Below are 19,938 nucleotides of genomic sequence, written 5' to 3'. Positions count from 1 at the left end.
AGCTGGGCCCATGAGCCATGGCCGCTGAGCCTGCGCGTCCGGAGCCTGTGCTCCGCAACGGGAGAGGCCAAAACAGTGAGAGGCCCGTGTACCGCCAAAAAAAAAAAAAAAAAAAAAAAAATACAGAAACATGAATGCTATCATTTTTAGCAGATTCTGAGATGAGGCCACAGAAAGTGAATTTTTACAAACTCATAAGCCACCACCAATCATTACTGCCACCACTACCAAACAATCACGCTAATCCAAATTCAATGATTCTACTACTGATGATCCTTTAATTACATTTGAGAAACCTTGTGCTATGGTACACTATATCCCCCAGCACTGTGTTAATTAAATTTTAGGTGCACACATTTATCAGGAGAAAATGATAAAATATTCTGATTCAATAGATCTAAGGTGAGCCCTGAGATCCTGTATTCCTAACAAACTTAGAGGTGATGACAATGTGGTCAGTCTAAGACTCACATTTTCAGTAGCCAAGACCTAGTATAGTACCAAAAGATTTAAGGTTAAATATAAGAAATGAAATTCTTTTCCATAAAGAATTTATAGTCTCCATCAACAAAATGAAAAGCCAACCTCCTGAATGCGAGCAAATATTTGCAAATAATATATCTGGTAAGGGGCTAATATCCAAAATACATAAAAGAACTCATACAACTACCAATAGTGAAAAAAACAATCTGATTAAAAAATGGGCAGAGGACCTGAATACATAATTTTCCAAAGAAGACATACAGATGGCCAACAAGTATATGAAAAGATGCTCAGCATCACTAATCATCAGGGAAATGCAAATCAAGACCACAATGTGATATCACCTCGCACCTGATAGAATGGCTATTATTAAAAAGACAAGAGGGGCACTCTGACACCCAAGGAGACAGGAGGCACCCAGAGTGAACCGGTAGGATGTAGGGGGACTGAGGTGGAGGAGAAGTGGAGGCTGACAAGATCAGCGCCCATGAGGCCAGGGAGATCAGGAGAGGCAGGTTGGAGGGACTCTCCCAGAAGAGTGGGAGAAGGGCAGAGGGTGATCACCTGGCCCACTGGGGCTGGGAAGCCTGCTGAGCTCCCAGGCTGCTTCCCTGCAATCTAAAGCCCCCTCCAAGCCATGTGGTTCCTGGGGGCATAGGAGGGAGGCTGGGGAGATCAGGAGAGGCAGGTGGGAGGGGCCCTCCCAGACCCCAGACCAGAGGAGCAGTAGAGGAGCTCGGCTCCCAGGTGAGGTCCCCTGACCTCTGAGACCAGGCCTGGGGCACAGCTGGGCCCCTTCTGTTCCTTGAGACTAAGCCCCCCCCACCACAGCCCCCAGGGTCTTTTCCAGCCCTGTGGGTCCTGAGCATAGGCCCCACCCACCCCCCAAACCTTGCCCTTGCTTAGGTCCTGCTCTCCACAGCCAAGGCCTTTCCCCCCACCCTTTTTCTTTTTTTTTTTCTTTTCCCTCCTCTTTTTTCACTATTGTGGTACTGAAGTATCTTCCATTGTTGATTCATCTAAATTTTTATTTTTACATTCTTTCTAACATACCTGTTAGTTTCCTAATCTAATTTTATTTTTTACTTTGTTATTGTTCTCTTTTTTTTGTTTGTTTTCTTTGCCACCCCAGGTGGCTCCCGAGAACTTGGTTGGTGAGCCCAGGGTCAGGCAGAAGCTCCTGCAGTGGGAGCTCGAAGTCCAAACCACTGGACTAACAGAGAACCTCAGACCCCAGGGAATATTCATCAGAGTGAGGTCTCACAGAGGTCCTCATCTCAGCACCAAGACCCAGCTATACCCAATAGCCTAGAAACTGCAGTGTTAGAAGTCTCAGGCCAAACAACCAGTAAAACAGGAACACAATCCCACTCATAAAAAAAAAAAAAAAATGAGATGGCATGAAAATATGTCACAGATTATGAAGGAGCAAGGTAAAAACCTACAAGACCAAATAAATGAAGAGGAAGGAGGCAATCTACCTGAAAAAGAATTCAGAGTAATGATAACAAAGATGATCAAGAATCTCGGAAATAGAATGGAAGCACAGATTGAGAAAATATAAGAAATGTTTAACAAAGATCTAGAAGAACTAAAGAACAAACAGAAATGAACAACACAATAACTGAAATGAAAAATACACTAGAAGGAATCAATAACAGAATAACGGAGGCAGAAGAATGGATAAGTGAGCTGGAAGACAAAATGGTGGAAATAACTGTTGAGGAGCAGAATAAAGAAAAAAGAATGAAAAGAATTGAAAACAATCCCAGAGACCTCTGGGACAACACTAAACACACCAACATTTGAATTATAGGGGTCCCAGAAGAAGAAGAGAAAAAGAAAGGGACTGAGAAAATATTTGAAGAGATTATAGTGGAAAACATCCCTAACATGGGAAAGGAAATAGTCACCCAAGTCCAGGAAGCACAGAGAGTCTCATACTGGATAAACCTTAGGAAAAACACAAAAAGACATATTAATCAAACTAACAAAAATTAAAATCAGAGAAAAAATATTAAAAGCAGAAAAGGAAAAACAAAAATAACATACAAAGGAATCCACATAAGGTTACCAGCTGATTTTTCAGTGGAAACTCTGCAGGCCAGAAGAGAGTGGCAGGATATACTTAAAGTGATGAAAGAGAAAAACCTACAACCAAGATTCCTCTACCCAGCAAGGATCTCATTCACATTCAATGGAGAAGTCAAAAGCTTTTCAGACAAGCAAAAGCTAAGAGAATTCAGCACCACTAAACCAGCTTTGCAACAAATGCTAAACAAACTTCTCTAAGTGGGAAACACAAAAGAAGAAAAAAACCCACAAAAACAAACCTGAAACCATTAAGAAAATGATAATAGGAACATACATATCAATAATAACCTTGAATGTAAATGGATTAAGTGCCCCAACCAAAAGACACATACTGCCTGAAAGGATCCAAAAACAAGACCCATATACATGCTATCTACAAGAGATCCACTTCAGACCTAGGGACACACACAGACTGAAAGTGAAGAGACGGAAAAAGATACTCCATGCAAATGGAAATCAAAAGAAAGCTGGAGGAGCAATACTCATATAAGATAAAATAGACTTTCAAGTAAAGACTGTTACAGGAGATAAGGAGGGACACTACATAATGATCAAAGGATCGATCCAAGAAGATATAACAATTATAAATGTTTATGCACCCACATAGGAGCACCTCAATGCATAAGGCAAAATGTTAATAACCATGAAAGGAGAAACTGACAGTAACACAATAATAGTAGACGACTTTAACACCCCACTTACACCAATGGACAGATCAACCAAACAAAAAATAAATAAGGAAACATAACCTTTAAATGACACAACAGATCAGATAGATCTAATCGATATTTATAGCACATTCCACCCAAAAGTGGTAGAATACACTTTCTTCTCAAGTGCACATGGAAAATTCTCCAGGATAGATCAACTCTTGGGTCACAAATCAAGCCTCGGAAAATTTAAGAAATTTGAAATTGTATCAAGGATCTTTTCTGACCACAACACTATGAGACTGGAAATCAATTACAGGAAAAAAACTGTAGAAAAACACAAGTACATGGAGGCTAAACAGTGTGCTACTACATAAGCAAGAGATCACTGAATAAATCAAAGAAGAAATTTAAAAATACATAGAAACAAATGACAACGACAACCCAAAACCTATGAGATGCAACAAAAGCAGTTCTAAGAGGAAAGTTTACAGCAATTCAATTTCACTTCAAGAAACAAGAAAAATCTCAAGTAAACAATCTAACCCTACACTGAAAATAACTTGGAGAAAGAAGAACGAAGAAAACCCAAAGTCAGTAGAAGGAAAGAAATCATAAAGATCAGAGCAGAAATAAATGAAATAGAAATGAAGAAACAATAGCAAAGATCAATAAAACTAAAAGCTGGTTCTTTGAGAAGATAAACAAAATTGATAAACCCTTAGCCAGACTCATCAAGAAAAAAAGGGAGAGGATGCAAATCAATAAAATTAGAAATGCAAAAGGAGAAATCACAACTGACACTGCAGAAATACAAAGGATTATAAGAGACTACTACAAAAACCTATATGCCAATAAAATGGACAACCTAGAAGAAATGGATAAATTTTTGGAAAGGTACAATTTTTTAAGACTGAACCAGGAAGAATTAGAAAATATAAACAGACCTATCACAAGTAATGAAATTGAAACCATAATTAAAAATCTTCCAACAAACAGAAGTCCAGGACCAGGTGGCTTTACAGGCGAATTCTATCCAACATTTAGAGAAGAGCTAACACTGATCCTTCTCAAACTCTTCCAAAAAACTGCAGAGAGAGAAACACTCCCAAATTCATTCTACGAAGCCACCATCACCCTGATACCAAAACCAGAAAAAAGATATCACACACACAAAAAATTATAGACCAATATCACTGATGAACATAGATGCAAAAATCCTCAACAAAATACTAGCAAACAGAATCCAACAGCACATTAAAAGGATCATACACCATGATCAAGTGGGATTTATCCCAGGGATGCAAGGATTCTTCAATATATGCAAATCGATCAATGTGATACATCACTTTAACAAATTAAGGAATAAAAACCATATGATCATCTCAGGAGATGCAGAAAAAGCTTTTGACAAAATTCAACACTCATTTATGATAAAAACTCTCCAGAAAATAGGCATAGAGGGAATCTACCTCAACATAATAAAGGCCATATATGACAAACCCACAGCAAGCATCATACTCAATGGAAAAACTGAAAGTATTTCCACTAAGATCAGGAACAAGACAAGGATGTCCACTCTTGTCACTCTTATTCAACATAGTTTTGGAAGTCCTAGCCACAGCAGTCAGAGAAGAAAAAGAAATAAAAGGAATCCAAATTGGAAAAGAAGAAGTAAAACTGTTACTGTTTGCCAGTGACATGATACTATACATAGAAAATTCTAAAGATGTCACCAGAAAACTATTAGAACTAATCAATGAATTTCATAAGGTTGCAGGATACAAAATTAATGCACAGAAATCTCTGGCATTTCTACACGCCAACAACGAAAAATCAGAAAGAGAAATTAAGGAAACACTCCCATTTACCACTGCAACAAAAAGAATAAAATACCTAGGAATAAACTTGCCCAAGGAGGCAAAAGGCTTGTACTCACAAAACTATAAAACACTGATGAAAGAAATCAAAGATGACATAAACAGAGGGAGAAATATACCATGTTCTTGGATTGGAAGAGTCAATATTGTCAAAATGACTATACTACCCAAAGCAATCTACAGATTCAATGCAACCCCTATCAAACTACCAATGGCATTCTTCACAGAATTAGAAAAAAAAATCTTACAATTCGTATGGAAACACAGAAGAACCTGAATAGCCAAAGCAATCTGGAGAAAGAAAAAGGAATTGGAGGAATCAGGCTCCCTGACTTCAAACTATACCACAAAGTTACAGTAATCAGAACAGTATGGTACTGGCACAAGAAAAGAAATATACATCAATGGTACAGGATAGAATGCCCAGAGATAAACCCATGCCCATATGGGCACCTAATTTACGACAAAGGAGGCAAGAACATACACTGCAGAAAAGACAGCCTCTTCAATAAGTGGTGCTGGGAAAACTGGACAGCTACATTTAAAAGAATGAAATTAGAACACTACCTAACACCATACACAAAAATAAACTCCAAATGGATTAAAGACTTACATGTAAGACCAGACACTATAAAACTTTTAGAGGAAAACATAGGAAAAACACTCTTTGACATAAACCACAGCAAGATCTTTTTTGACCCCCCTCCTAGAGTAACAAAAATGAAAACAAAAATAAACAAATGGGACTTAATTAAACTTAAAAGCTTTTGCACAGCAAAGGAAACCATAAACAAGACAAAAAGACAACACTCAGAGTGGGAGAAAATATTTGCAAATGAAACAACAAACAAAGGATTAATCTCAAAAATATACAAATAGCTCATGCCGCTCAATATCAAAAAAACAAACAATCCAGTTAAAAAATGGGCAGAAGACCTAAATGGACATTTCACCAAGGAAGACATACAGATGGCCAAGAGGCACATGAAAAGATGCTCAACATCACTAATTATTAGAGAAATGCAAATCAAAACTACAATGAGCTATCACTTCACGCCAGTCAGAATGGCCGTTATCAAAAATCTACAAACAATAAATGCTGGAGAGGGTGGGGAGAAAAGGGAACCCTCTGGCACTGTTGGTGGGAATGTAAATTGATACAACCACTATGGAAAACAGTATGGAGGTTCCTTAAAAAACTAAAAATAGAACTATCATATAACCCAGCAACCCCACTACTGGGCATATACCCTGAGAAAACCATAATTCAAAAAGAGACATGCATCACAATGTTCACTGAAGCACCATTTACAATAGCCAGGACATGGAACCAACCTAAATGTCCCCCGACAGATGAATGGATAAAGGAGATGTGGCACATATATACAATGGAATATTACTCAGCCATAAAAAGAAATGAAATTGAGTTATTTTTAGTGAGGTGAGGTGGATAGACCTAGAGTCTGTCATACAGAGTGAAGTAAGTCAGAAAGAGAAAAACAAATCCTGCATGCTAACGCATATATATGGAATCTAGGGGAAAAAAAAGATAGTACTGATGAACCTAGTTGCAGGTCAGGAATAAAGAGGCAGACATAGAGAATGGACTTGATGACATGGGGTGGGAGGACAAAGCTGGGGCAAAGTGAGAGTAGCATCGACATATATACACTACCGAATGTAAAATAGTTGGCTGATGGGAAGCAACAGCATAGCACAGGGAGATCGGCTCAGTGCTTTGCAATGACCTAGAGGGGTGGGATAGGGAGGATGCGAGGGAGGCTCAAGAGGGCAGGGATATGGGGTCATGAGTATGCATATGGCTGATTCGCTTTGCTGTGCAACAGAAACTAACATGGTATTGTGAAGCAATTATACTTCAATAAAGATCTATTAAAAAAAAAAAAAGACAAGAAATAAGTGTTGGTGAGGATGTAGAGAAGGGAGAACCCTGTGCACTATTGGCAGGAATTTAAACTGGTGCAGCCACTATGGAAAACAGTATGGAGGTTTCTCAAAAGATTAAAAATAGAACTATCATATCCAGAAATTTCACTCCTGGGTTTTTATATGAAGAAAAAAATCACTAATTAGACAAGATATATGCACACCAATGAGGTGAATGGATAAATACATACACACACACACACACACACACACACACACACACACACACACACACACACAGGAATATTACCCAGCTATGAAAAATAAAATAAAATCTTGTAATTTGCAACAACATGGATGGACCTAGAGGGTATTATGCTAAGTGAAATTAAGTCAGACAGAGAAAGACAGATGCCATATGATCTCATTTATATGTGGAGTGAAAAAACAAAAACACTAAGCTCATAGATACAGAGAACAGATTGGTGGTCCAGACAGAGTGGCTAGAGGATGGACAAAATTGCTGAAAGTGGGGTACGAACTTCCAGTTATAAAATAAATAAGTCATGCGGATGTAATATACAGTAACATGATGATAGTTAATTATGCTATATTGCATATTTGAAAGTTGCTAAGAGAATAAACCTGAAATGTTCTCATTACAAGAAAAAAATTGTATCTATGCATGGTGACAGATGTTCACTAGACTTACTGTGGTGATCATTTTGAAATATATACAAATATTAAATCCTTCTGTTGTACACCTGAAACTAATACAATGTTATATGTCAATTTTAGCTCAATAAAGTAAAGTATTTACAGTATAGAGAAGCAAATGGAGATATAACCAGATGCTTTGGGAATATGAGGCATATGAAGGGGGAAGTGTGAGAAAGCATACTAGAAAAAGACCCTTGAGCTGAGAGTTGAAGGAAACAATCTCATTCAGTTACATGCTCTTTAGCAATTTATTTAATATAAGAAATGAGGCAAATACAAAAACAACTAAAACAAGTAATTTAAGGCAAATATTTCTATAACTAATAAAAACATATACTGTAGACCTTGAAGGAAAGAGATAATTTCTCATTATCTCTCCTATAAATATGCCATACATCTACCAATGTTTTATACCTCTTTACCAACGTGTCTTTCCAAGTGGACAGAATTCATGGGGAGCAGAAACCACCATATTCATAGTGCCATCAATATCCATCTCTTTGGCTCATGTACAACACACTTTTTATAAATCTATGTTGAATGACCACTGCAGGCTTCAAGGAGGAGGTAGGTTGGTTTGTTTTTCTCTTTCTGACTTACTTCATTCTGTTTGACAGTCTCTAGGTCCATCCACATCTCTGCAAATGACCCAATTTCGTTCCTTTTTATGACTAATATTCCCTTGTATATATGTACCACATCTTCTTTATCCATTCCTGTGTTGATGGACATTTAGGTTTGTTTCCATGACCTGGCTATTGTAAATAGTGCTTCGGTGAACATTGGAGTGCATGTGTCTTTTTGAATTATGGTTTTCTCTGGGTATATGTCCAGGAGTGGGATTGCTGGGTCATATGGTAGTTCTGTTTTTGGTTTTTAGAGGAAAATCCATACTGTTCTCCATAGTGGCTGTATCAATTTACATTCCCACCAACAGTGCAAGAGGGTTCCCTTTTTTCCACACCCTCTGCAGCATTTATTGTTTTTAGATTTTGTGATGAAGGTCATTCTGACTGGTGTGAGGTGATACCTCATTGTGGTTTTGATTTGCATTTCTCTAATGATTAGTGATGTTGAGCATCCTTTCATGTGTTTATTGGCCATCTGTATGTCTTCTTTGGAGAAATTCCTATTTAGGTCTTCTGCCCAGTTTTGATTGGGTTGTCTGTTTTCTTTGATATTGAGTTGCATGAGCTCTTTGTATATTTTGGAGATTAATCATTAAGCCATGAAGTAGAAGACCCAGGTAGGCCATGCCCAGGTTTCTTTTCTCACAGAAATTGTGATATAGTAAATATGTATTGTTTTAAGTCACTATATTTGGGGCTAATTTGTTACACAGCAATAGATTACTGATACAAATGGTTAATGTATGTGAAGGACACTTTATCTTTCTTTCCCCAGGAATCTCTCTCCATTTAATCTAATGTGACTATGTTTCTATTACTTAAAAGCTAAATAGGGCTTCCCTGGTGTGCAGTAGTTGAATGTCCGCCTGCCGATGCAGGGGACACGGGTTCGTGCCCTGGTCCGGGAAGATCCCACATGCCGCAGAGTGGCTGGGCCCGTGAGCCATGGCCACTGAGCCTGTGCGTCCAGAGCCTGTGCTCCGCAACGGGAGAGGCCACAACAGTGAGAGGCCCACGTACCGCCAAAAAAAAAAAAAAAAAAAAAAGCTAAATAGCCACAGCTGAGATATGGAGAAGGGAGGGATTATTTCTGCCTGAGCACAAAAGTAGGGAAGTTTTCACAAAGAAGAGGACACATGTATAGGGATTTATAACTGAGTAGAATTTTACCAGACCATAAAGGAAAGACAGGCACTGAAAGCAGAAGAAAGAAAATGATCAAAACATACAAGTGGTAAGCTTTTCATCAACATCTTATTCCTTAAATTATTATTCAGAAGATGATATATGACACACAGTGGCAAGAATGGTCGGAAAGCATCAAGAGAATACACTGAAAAGATCAGTTTGAAATAGGATTTGAAATAGGACAGGTTAGAAATAGGACAGGTTAAGGAATTCAAATATGTTTTTTATGGCAATGAGAAACTGAACTGAAGATTTGGTAATAAGAATGGAAAGAAGAGGATAGATCGGGAAAAGACATTCTAAGGTAGAATTAGGAGGGCTCACTGTTGATTTGATATACTGAGTTAGTAATGGGTGGGAAGGAAATTAGAAAGCAAAATGAGATGAAGAATGATGTGGTAACCTGGGAAATACCAACAATTTAGAACAGATTCAAAACAGTATGTTGAGGATGCTGAGAATAAATTCTTATGAGAAATAGGAGTAGCAGTTGCCTGAGGGGAGTCATCATTATAAATTCTATACATGTCAAAAGGATAAATTTTAAGAAAAGATCGTTAGATGTTGTAACCAGAGCAGAGTTGTTGATCACTGAGGGCAATTTCAACGGAAAGGTATATTCAGATTACTATACGTTGAGGAATGACTAAGGGACTGAGGTGGTCAACAGTGATGGTGAATTTGATATTTTTAAGAGGTAAGAAGAAGGAAAGTAAACTCATGAACATATGTAGGTCAAGGGTTTTTTTTTCTTTTGAAAAAAATTTATTTTGCATAATTTTGTGTTATATGAGAGAGTCAGTTATAGTCAGAATCTGAAGAGAAGGAATCAATACAAAGAAAATGGAAGATGTTATAGAAAGAGGGAGTCAGTAATGGGGCAAAGCCACAAAAGAGACGGGAGTGGATGAAAAGAGCATTTTCTTAGACAGGACTAATAGAAGTAAAAATTGGTAAAGTATAGTTTGGAGAAAATTTGAGCAAGCCCATTTTATTCTATCAAGACCAAAAGGTCATCTTTTGACAGCGAAGGCTCAAGGAGGGATTGAAGAGCTTAAGGAAAATGGTAATGGTTTATGTCAGAAACAGGAAAAGGAATTGTAAAAGGATAAAGTTGCCAAGCAAAAGTGTTTTTAAAAAGGGCAAAAGAAGAAGTGAATAGAAGCGTATTATTTTACTAGGGTTAGAAGGGAAAGCTTATCAGACATATGGCTGAAATTAGATCCAAAAGAGCAGATACCTCTGAAATATGAGAATATCAGAGAATCTTAAAAGCCATGTTTTCTTATTTCCCAAACACCCTCAGTTGTAAGGCACATCATCAATTAACTGACAAATTTAAAAGATTAAAAAAGATTTAATTGTGACTGGCAACATTCTTCTGTAACCAAAGACTCATCCAGGTGCTAGAAATATTAAAATATTAAAATATATTTGAGGAAATTCATTCACCTCCTTAAGAAGACAGGTCTTTTCTTTGAATCTCTTTATATTCTCAGCAGACCGACAACACTCAGCGTAGGATCTTCCTAAATTTATTTTGATACGTTAGTTCTTGCTGATCTATAATTTTTCAGTCCAGTGAGATAAAGTCCCAGATGTAACTAACAATGAGTAGAATGAAAAAGAAAAAGTTGTCATTTCTCCTAATGTAGCGTGACAAACGAATGTTTCTAAGAAAGGTTCATTTTGGACTTTAGAAATCTGAGATTTGTGATCATGTAATTACAGCACTAACAGAAAGAAAGTTGATTTTTCACAACGCATAGAGAAAGGCTTAACTAAGCAACAGCCTAAATGCAGTTGCAAGGAAAAACATTTTACCTGAGTAGGGAAAAACTATTTTAAAGTACGTTAGAGGGCTTCCCTGGTGGCGCAGTGGTTGAGAATCTGCCTGCCAATGCAGGGGACACGGGTTCGAGCCCTGGTTCGGGAAGATCCCACATGCCGCGGAGCAGCTGGGCCCGTGAGCCACAACTACTGAGCCTGCGTGTCTGGAGCCTGTGCTCCGCAACAAGAGAGGCCGCGATAGTGAGAGGCCCGCGCACCGCGATGAAGAGTGGCCCCCGCTCTCTGCAACTAGAGAAAGCCCTCGCACAGAAACGAAGACCCAACACAGGCATAAATAAATAAATTTAAAAAAATAAATAAATAAAAAATAAAGTACGTTAGAAGCAATAAAGAATATGAAATCACATTATGTTCTAATTACAAATCCATGGCACTCATTCTTAAGACCGTTCCTAAGGGTTTACTGTTGGGCAATAACTTTGATGTCCTAGATACTACAACAAAGACATACTTAAAAGTAATAAAACCATTTCCTTCAAGTTTTCTGTGATTGTGTCTGCTCTTTATTTCAGAGGCTCTTCCCCAGGATTATTCTGCGTTTATTAGAAGGTGAGTTCTGCCTAGACAGCTCAGTGTTCTGAATAAACCCCCTGCCCCTCTGCACAGCCCCTGTCCAAGCTCTCCATCAAATCATCCAACACAAAGCCTCTTGTGTCTGCCTGATAACTCTGGTCTAGATCTGTGAGCTCATACCTAGATTCTGCCTTGTCCTTTTGGAATGATGCCTCATTGGACTACCTGCATCAAATTTCATTTTCAGATTTGTTCCCTCAAAACTACCTTTCAGATTCTACTGGCTATCATAGTCTAGGGCCTTCAAGTCAGTCCTGTGGATCTCTCCTGCCTACATGGTAGCTCAGACAATGCCTCTGGGGCTCACTTAGACTCTGAGCTCCATGAGAACAAATACAGTGTCTGATGTGTATGAGAAACTCGATTTATAATTAACAAACAAATCTAGTCCACGCCCAGCAACCAGAGTATCTGCTTCTCCAGGGAAGAAATTCAGACAAGTTCCCCCTTTCCTTGTCCCCTGGGACAAAATCAATGTTGCCTTCTGAATCTACAGAATTATACAGCAATTAGGTTAGCACTATTTCCTGTCCATTTAGCTTCCAATAACTCCACAACAGATCTAAGGTGTTTTATGCAGATATTGATGAGCAAAAATGGCTGAATGTCACTTCCAAAGGACAAGGATCTCAGAATTCCTGAAAGATTGCATAGTCCTCCTGCTTGTGAGACCCGAAAGGTAAATTTATGGGATGCAAACCCTGACTGCTTTTAGATATTCATGTTCTGAATCACCAATTTAAGCCACAATTGGAAGCTTTGAACCTTTTCCAACAAAAGTTTCCTGGAATTTTTCAAACAATTCAGTTTAATTTAAGGCAGAATGTTAGCATCTTCAATGAACTTTAAGCAAAAGAGAAGGAGGTCATGTAATTCAGGGCTCAGAAACTGATGAGTACTGTACTTCAAAGAAAATCTCTCTCTTCTGTGAGTCTGACAAGAAGGCCACGATAGGAATCTGTACGTGAAAATGTGGTTAGTGAAACAGAGTTCAACTGTATTTTTTCCCCAAAGAATGTCCTCTCCATCTGGAGCCTAGAAACGCGAGCTCTTCATGGAGAATATCTTTCTAAAGAGCACAGCAATCAGGGTAAAGGTCATCTTCATTAATCATCCTCTCATATAATAGAGTCAACTGTAAAAAATTGTATTAAGGCTAATTTCCTGAAGAGACGATGAGGAACCATGAAGCAGGTCTAAATGTCAACTGAAACAAGGCCCTTTCTTCACATGCCTCTGACTATTATGGCTTCTGCAGTTTTCTCTTTTTCCCCATCTTCCCCTCTCCCCACCATGCTTTATGGAAGAACAAAATCAAGGATAAAACCAAAAACGACCCTTAAATAAAAAGGTCATTTTAGAGAGAAAAGAGCAGTCTGAAAAATCCTCTCTTTTGTCAAATGGGATTTACTTTTCAATCTACCCAAAATTCTATAAATATCAAATTTAAAATAATCTGTGACAGATTATAACTTGCATATTCTTTTCTGATCGTCACAAAAAGGAAATACTCCAATGCAACCGAGTATAGTGACAGAACTTGGAAATGGCTCTTCAATTCATTGACAGTGTTTTTTCAAGAACAAAAATACATTTGTATTTAAGCTATTTCTGTCACCTTTAAATAGCATAGGGACAATTATCCTTTACTAGCCTTTAAGTGAAATGAAAAGTCACCAGTTGTTTACTTAATGTAAAATCAATAGAAATATTCGCATGGAACGAAGCAATAGATTGAAAAATGAACAAAACAAAGGTGCAATTTACTGTCAGGAAGACCAAATACACACACACACACACAGACACAAACCCGAGAACAGTACCAACAACAAAAATCCTTATTTTAGCTCAATCAGTAAAAATCTGTAACAGAGTTAATAAAATGAGTAAAAAAAGAATATTTTTGTTTTGCAGACTTTTTCTGTAAAAGGCCTAATAGTAAATATTTGGGGTTTCGTGGGCAATATGCTCCTTCATAACTAGTCAACTCTGCACTGTAAGATGAAAGCAGCCATAGACCGAGGCAACCAGTACGGTGTGGCTAGGTTCTAAAAAGATTTATTCACAAAAATTGGTGGCAGGTCACGTGTAGTCTGGGGACCATGGTTTGCAATCCTTGATTTATATCAGTGAGTGCAAGTTATCAGGCAGGTAGTACACACTGGCTAAAATTTGAATGAATAAATAGGTACGTTGTGGATAGGACTTCTGATCACTTACATACAAATACATCTGTTTCAACAGGGAGGAACTGTTTCATGTGGTATAAGTAAATAATAGAATCTGATTTTTAGTATTGGAAGTGACCTTAAAAAAGTCTGAATATCCTCTCATTAATTTTACAGATGAGGACCCTGAAGCCAAGAACATTCAGATGGCAGGTACTATGCTACATAGAATTTTTTTTTAAAGGAAGAATGTTCCAGAAAAAAATCATAAGTAAAACCTAAGAAATAAATGCCAAAATAGGACCTCTCTAGATGCAGTGATAAGGAACAAGAGAAACATGACTGTCGTGGGATTTTATTGTTTGTGATAAAGACAAGCAACAATTTAATGTTTCTGTTATTTTGTTTTATTGCTCTACCACAATTTGCCATGAATGACATCACTGAAAGAAGTGACTATTTCTAACAAAAATAAACTAAGTTTCCATCTATTATCATTGTGAACAAAATTGTCAGGTACTGCAACAGGCAAAGAGGCTCAATTATCTGAGTAAGGTAGTATCTACTAATGTTTATCACCCGATTTCCCACTATATGACTTCTTTGGTTATCAGGCACATAAATTATTTTATCTACTATATGTTGCTGTTTCTCTAAAGGGAGGGTCTGCATATGGAAAGATTATACACATATCCATATTGATGGATCAATAGGAAAAAAAAGTATACTTCTATTCAATGGCCATTAAGGAAAGTAAAAAACCTTGGGTATAGATGAAATATTGGCAGAATTTTAAAGGATAAATGCACCAAAACAAACAAAACAAAAACCCAATGCTATCTTGTCATTGCATTAGTTTTTCATGGTATTTTAGGGAAGAACAGAGGAGGGTCTTAGGAATAGTTACTAGGGGTAGAATAAAGCATAGGTCAGTGCTAAAAAACAAGCAACTGATAGTTACTTGGGAGAAGAGCCAACATTTGATACCTACCTCTATTTCACAGTTTCTTCTTTAAAACATTTCTTGTAAGGATGTTCATAGGTCACAGAAAAACAGGCAGGCCAATTAATTAACTAAGAGAAAGTAAATACACTTAAAAAAAAATATGCCAACCTCAAAGTTAAGAACATGTGTAAACTAACATAAACTTGTTTACCTGAAAGAGAAGTTACCCTCAGGATAAAGCATCATGATTCCATTAAAAACAGTGCTTTGCCAATCAAAGTGAACAGCCTGGAGCCAAACACCTTGAGCCAACCTGGAGCCAAACACCTTTTCCTCTTTTTCAATATTCTAGGTTCCTGAAATGCAGGTTTGGACTAGGTGTTCTGTAGGTTCCCTAGAAGTCTCTAATTTTATACGTGTTCGCACAAATGCTTTTTTTTTTTTTTCTAAATCATTATCCAACTAAATGAAACACTACCCTGAACATAATCTGAACTTCGATGAGATCATGGAATGAGGGGATATTGGCCATTTCTAAATTATCTTTCATGAGAAAATGACTTTTAACCAGAATAAATTTCAACAAGAACCTTTTTATCACAAACTGAATGACAAAGCAACATAACATTTTAAAAGATTTTTATGAATTAATCATGTTTGGAGAACTTCCTAAACCAAAGGATAATGCTTCTTTTTATAAGGTAGCACATTTTTCTGATTAATGTTTTCAAACAACAAGGACTGCATGTTAATAGAAGGAAATTCTGTTAGTTCATTCAGGTATTACAGTGTCATTGTAGATTAGAATATGGGATTTGGTACAGTATATCTCTGAAAATTTTTAATTGTGTAAGGTAGTTAAATTTTTTCTCTACAGAAAGATTACTGCCTCTGTGCTCTTGGGTTGAAAGCTCTGAAAACCAACATGTATGTTTCAAAAGGTTTAACTTGAGCAGAACTAGTACACGTTTCTAATCTTCACCAGTATCAATAAACTTCAAAACTGTTAACTGATTTGCCTACTTCTTATAAACCACTTGTTCTAAGGGTGTCTTTCACAATTTTATTTAATCAAGGGCAGAGCTATTCATTCACTTCTTTTTTTGGTTGTTCATTTGTTTGTTTAGTAAATATATATTGAGCATAAACCGTTTGCCAAGTATATATGGCTTTCTGATGTCTACTACCAACACCCAAAAAACTAACTGAGGAGGAAAAAAACTTTGGGTCCTATTAGAGCTAGGTATTTAGTCACATAATATTTTTTTTCCTTTTTTGATTAATGGTTCTTCTTTTACCATTAGCTATGTATGTTTTGCTTAATAATGACTTCAATTTACTAATACAGGCATACCTCAGATACTGTGGGTTTGAGTCCAGACTACCACAACAAAGCAAATATCACAATAAAATGAGTCACTTGAATTTCTTGGAGTCACTATCTATAACAGCTATAGCCTTAGAAAATGTTAGCCTTAAATAACAAGACTTGAAAGTCAGAATTATTCCTTGATCCATGGACTGCAGAATGCAGGCATGAAAACAACATGAATTTCATCATATGTTTCTATCAGAGCTCTTAAGTGACCAGGTGCATTGTCAAAGAGCATTAATATTTTGAGAGAAATGTTTTTTTCTGAACACTAGGTCTCAATGGTGGGTTTAAAATATTCAGTAAACCATGCTGTAAACAGATGTGCTATCATTCAGACTTTATTATTCCATTTAGAGAGCACAGACAGAGCAGATTTAGCAAAATTCTTAAAGGCTCTAGGATTTGGGGAATGGTAAATAAGCACCGGTTTCAACTTAAAGTCACCAGCTGCATTAGGCCCTAACGAGAGAGTTAACCTGTCCTTTGAAGCTTTGAAGCCAGGCATTGACTTCTCCTCTCTAGCTATGAAAGTCCTAGATGGCATCTTCTTCCAATATAAGGCATTTCATCTATATTGAAAATCTGTTGTTTAGTGTAGCCACCTTCATTAATGATCTTAGATAGATCTTTTGGATAACTTGCTGCAGCTTCTACATCAGCACTTGCTGCTTCACCTTGCACTTGGATGTTATGGAAACAGCTTCTTTCCTTAAACCTCATGAGCCCACCTCTGCAGGCTTTGAACTTTTCTTCTGCAGCTTCCTCACCTCTCTTGGCCTTCATGGAATTGAAGAGAGTTAGGGCCTTGCTCTGGATTAGGCTTTGCCTTAAGAGAATATTGCGGTTGGTTTGATCTTCTATCCAGATCACTACAACTTTCTCCACATCCACAGTAATGCTGTTTTGCTTTCTTACCATTTGTGTGTTCATTGGAGTAGCAATTTTAATTTCCTTCAAGAACTTTTCCTTTGCATTCACAACTTGGCTAACTGTTTGGTGCAAGAGGTCCAGCTCTGGCCTACCTCAGCTTTCAACATGCCTTCCTCATTAAGCATAATCATAATCATAAATTTTTATTTAAAGTGAGAGATGTGCGACTCTTCCTTTCACTTGAACACTTAGAAGCCATTGTAGGCTTATCAACTGACCTAATTTCAATATTATTGCGTCTCAGGGAATAGAGAGGCCTGAAGAGAGGGAGAGAGACTGGGAAAGGCTGATCAGTGGAACATACACATTTATCAATTAAGTTTGTCAATATATAGCACAGTTAGTGGGGCCCCAAATCAATTATAATAACATCAAAATCACTGATCACAGATCACCATAACAAATATCATAATAATGAAAAAGTTTGAAATATTCCAAGAATCACCAAAATGTGAAACAGAGTCATGAAATAAGCAAGTGCTGTTGGAAAATTAACACTTGCTGGATGCAGGGTTGCCACAAACCTTCAATTTGTAAAAAAACATGCAGGACCTATGAAGCACAATAAAGCAAAGTGCATTAAAATAAGGTATGCCTGTATCTTTAAAACATAGATGGAAAACTATACCTCCATAAAGTAGTAAACCTAAACGCCTCATCGTGCTGAGGATCCTCAGTCCCTAGGTATGATCTTCTGATCTCCCTGTTTGTGATCTTTGAGCCAAGCCACTTGGTTTCCTAATCCAAAGTCCTTGGATCTCAGTGCTAGGATCAGTAGTCCTAGAATCCACAGGTACTTATCTCTTAAGACTTCACAGACAAGAGTGCCACAGAGGATAGCATGCAATGGCAGGGAGGTAGATATTAGAAAGAAACAGAGATGGTGGTAATAAAAGCTAATATTAAATGCCTCCCTGTCTGGCACTATGCTGCATTCTTTATATATAGTATTGCATGTAATCTGACGACTAGAAGATATCATCACCCCCATTTTACAAATGGGAAAAGTGAGATTCAGAGCAAGCTCAGAACTAGCTAGGTTGAATACAATTCCGTCTGACTCTGAGACTTCTGCTCTTTCAGAGTATTCCAGAAGGATAGATAGACCAGGAAAGAGAGGTAGAAGAAACAAATCCAAAGAAATGTACATATATGCTGCTCCCCCAACCAATGTCCCATGAAAGCAGGAACCGGATTGCTGTTGCTATTCACAGCACCTCGCTGGGGACAGTGTAGCCACTTCCTAGACATTGCTACATAAATGATAGTTTACTGGTATATTCTTCCTTCCACCTTTACATAGTGCCTTTTATGTTTATCATAGACAAAAATCAACAAGTAAAATAAATATAAAATTATACATGTATATGCAGTGTTGTACATTTATCACAATAAGAAATGTTGAATATTACAAAAGTAGTTATAAGAAAATATGAGCTTGGGGCTTCCCTGGTGGTGCACTGGTTAAGAATCTGCCTGCCAGTGCAGGGGACACGGGTTCGTGCCCTGGTCCGGGAAGATCCCACATGCTGCGGAGCAACTAAGCCTGTGCGCCACAACTACTGAGCCTGCGCTCTAGAGCCCACAAGCCACAACTACTGAGCCTGCGTGCTGCAACTACTGAAGCCTGCACCCCTAGAGCCCGTGCTCCTACAACAAGAGAAGCCACCGCAATGAGAAGCCTGCGCACCGCAACGAAGAGTAGCCCGCGCTCGCCCACCGCAACTAGAGAAAGCCCGTGTGCAGCAATGAAGACCCAACACAGCCCAAAAAACTAATAAATTAAATAAATAGAAAAAAAAATTTTTTTAAAGAAAATATGAGCTTGAACATTTAAAAATGAATATTAATTGGCCTTAGCTTCAAAATTGTCAGAGAAGGACAATGCATAAATATACAAAGCCGCAAAAAGAACAAAGAGTTAAAGAATTTAAACTTGCCTTTAAAGCCAAGACTTTATTCTTGGCTAATTTCACCAAAATCATGTACCAGTTGGATCTATCATTTAGATGATCTTTCTGCTTTAGAGAGGAATACATTTATTAGAAAAACGGTGCTTATGATTCGCATTCTCTTCAAAACTGACTATTCCCTCACTATGCTGTAATGGGGCAAAGATTATATTTAAAAATAGAAATTTGCACCCACTGAGGTTGAGGATGACTGTCATTTTTCCATTGGGACTCCAAATTTCATTTTTAGAACTGAATAGAACAGGTTTAAAATTCCAAGCTTTCTCATTAATGTATGCAGTAATATCAGTCTCTAAGTGTAAAAAGGAACTGAACAATGGACTAGCAAACAGTTGGTCTCTTAAACCTAAATAAAATATCACAAAGTTGAATTATCTGTATGATCTCATTGCCAGGAATGAATGGGCTTAGGAAAAAGGGCATATAACAAGTAGAGACAAGTAAAGGAAAGAAAAAACTCCTCCACCCAAGTATTCAGCTGGGTAGGTAGACTGGAGCAGCAGAAGATTCGTGATCCTCTGTGAAATGCCAGGGGTGCAGGCTAGTTCTTTGACATTCTTCTTGCTTCCTTTCTTGTCTTCATCACAGGAA

This window comes from Delphinus delphis, chromosome 11, assembly GCF_949987515.2.
Source record: "Delphinus delphis chromosome 11, mDelDel1.2, whole genome shotgun sequence".
In the NCBI taxonomy this organism is placed as follows: Eukaryota; Metazoa; Chordata; class Mammalia; order Artiodactyla; family Delphinidae; genus Delphinus; species Delphinus delphis.
Note: the sequence above shows the minus strand (reverse complement) of the source record.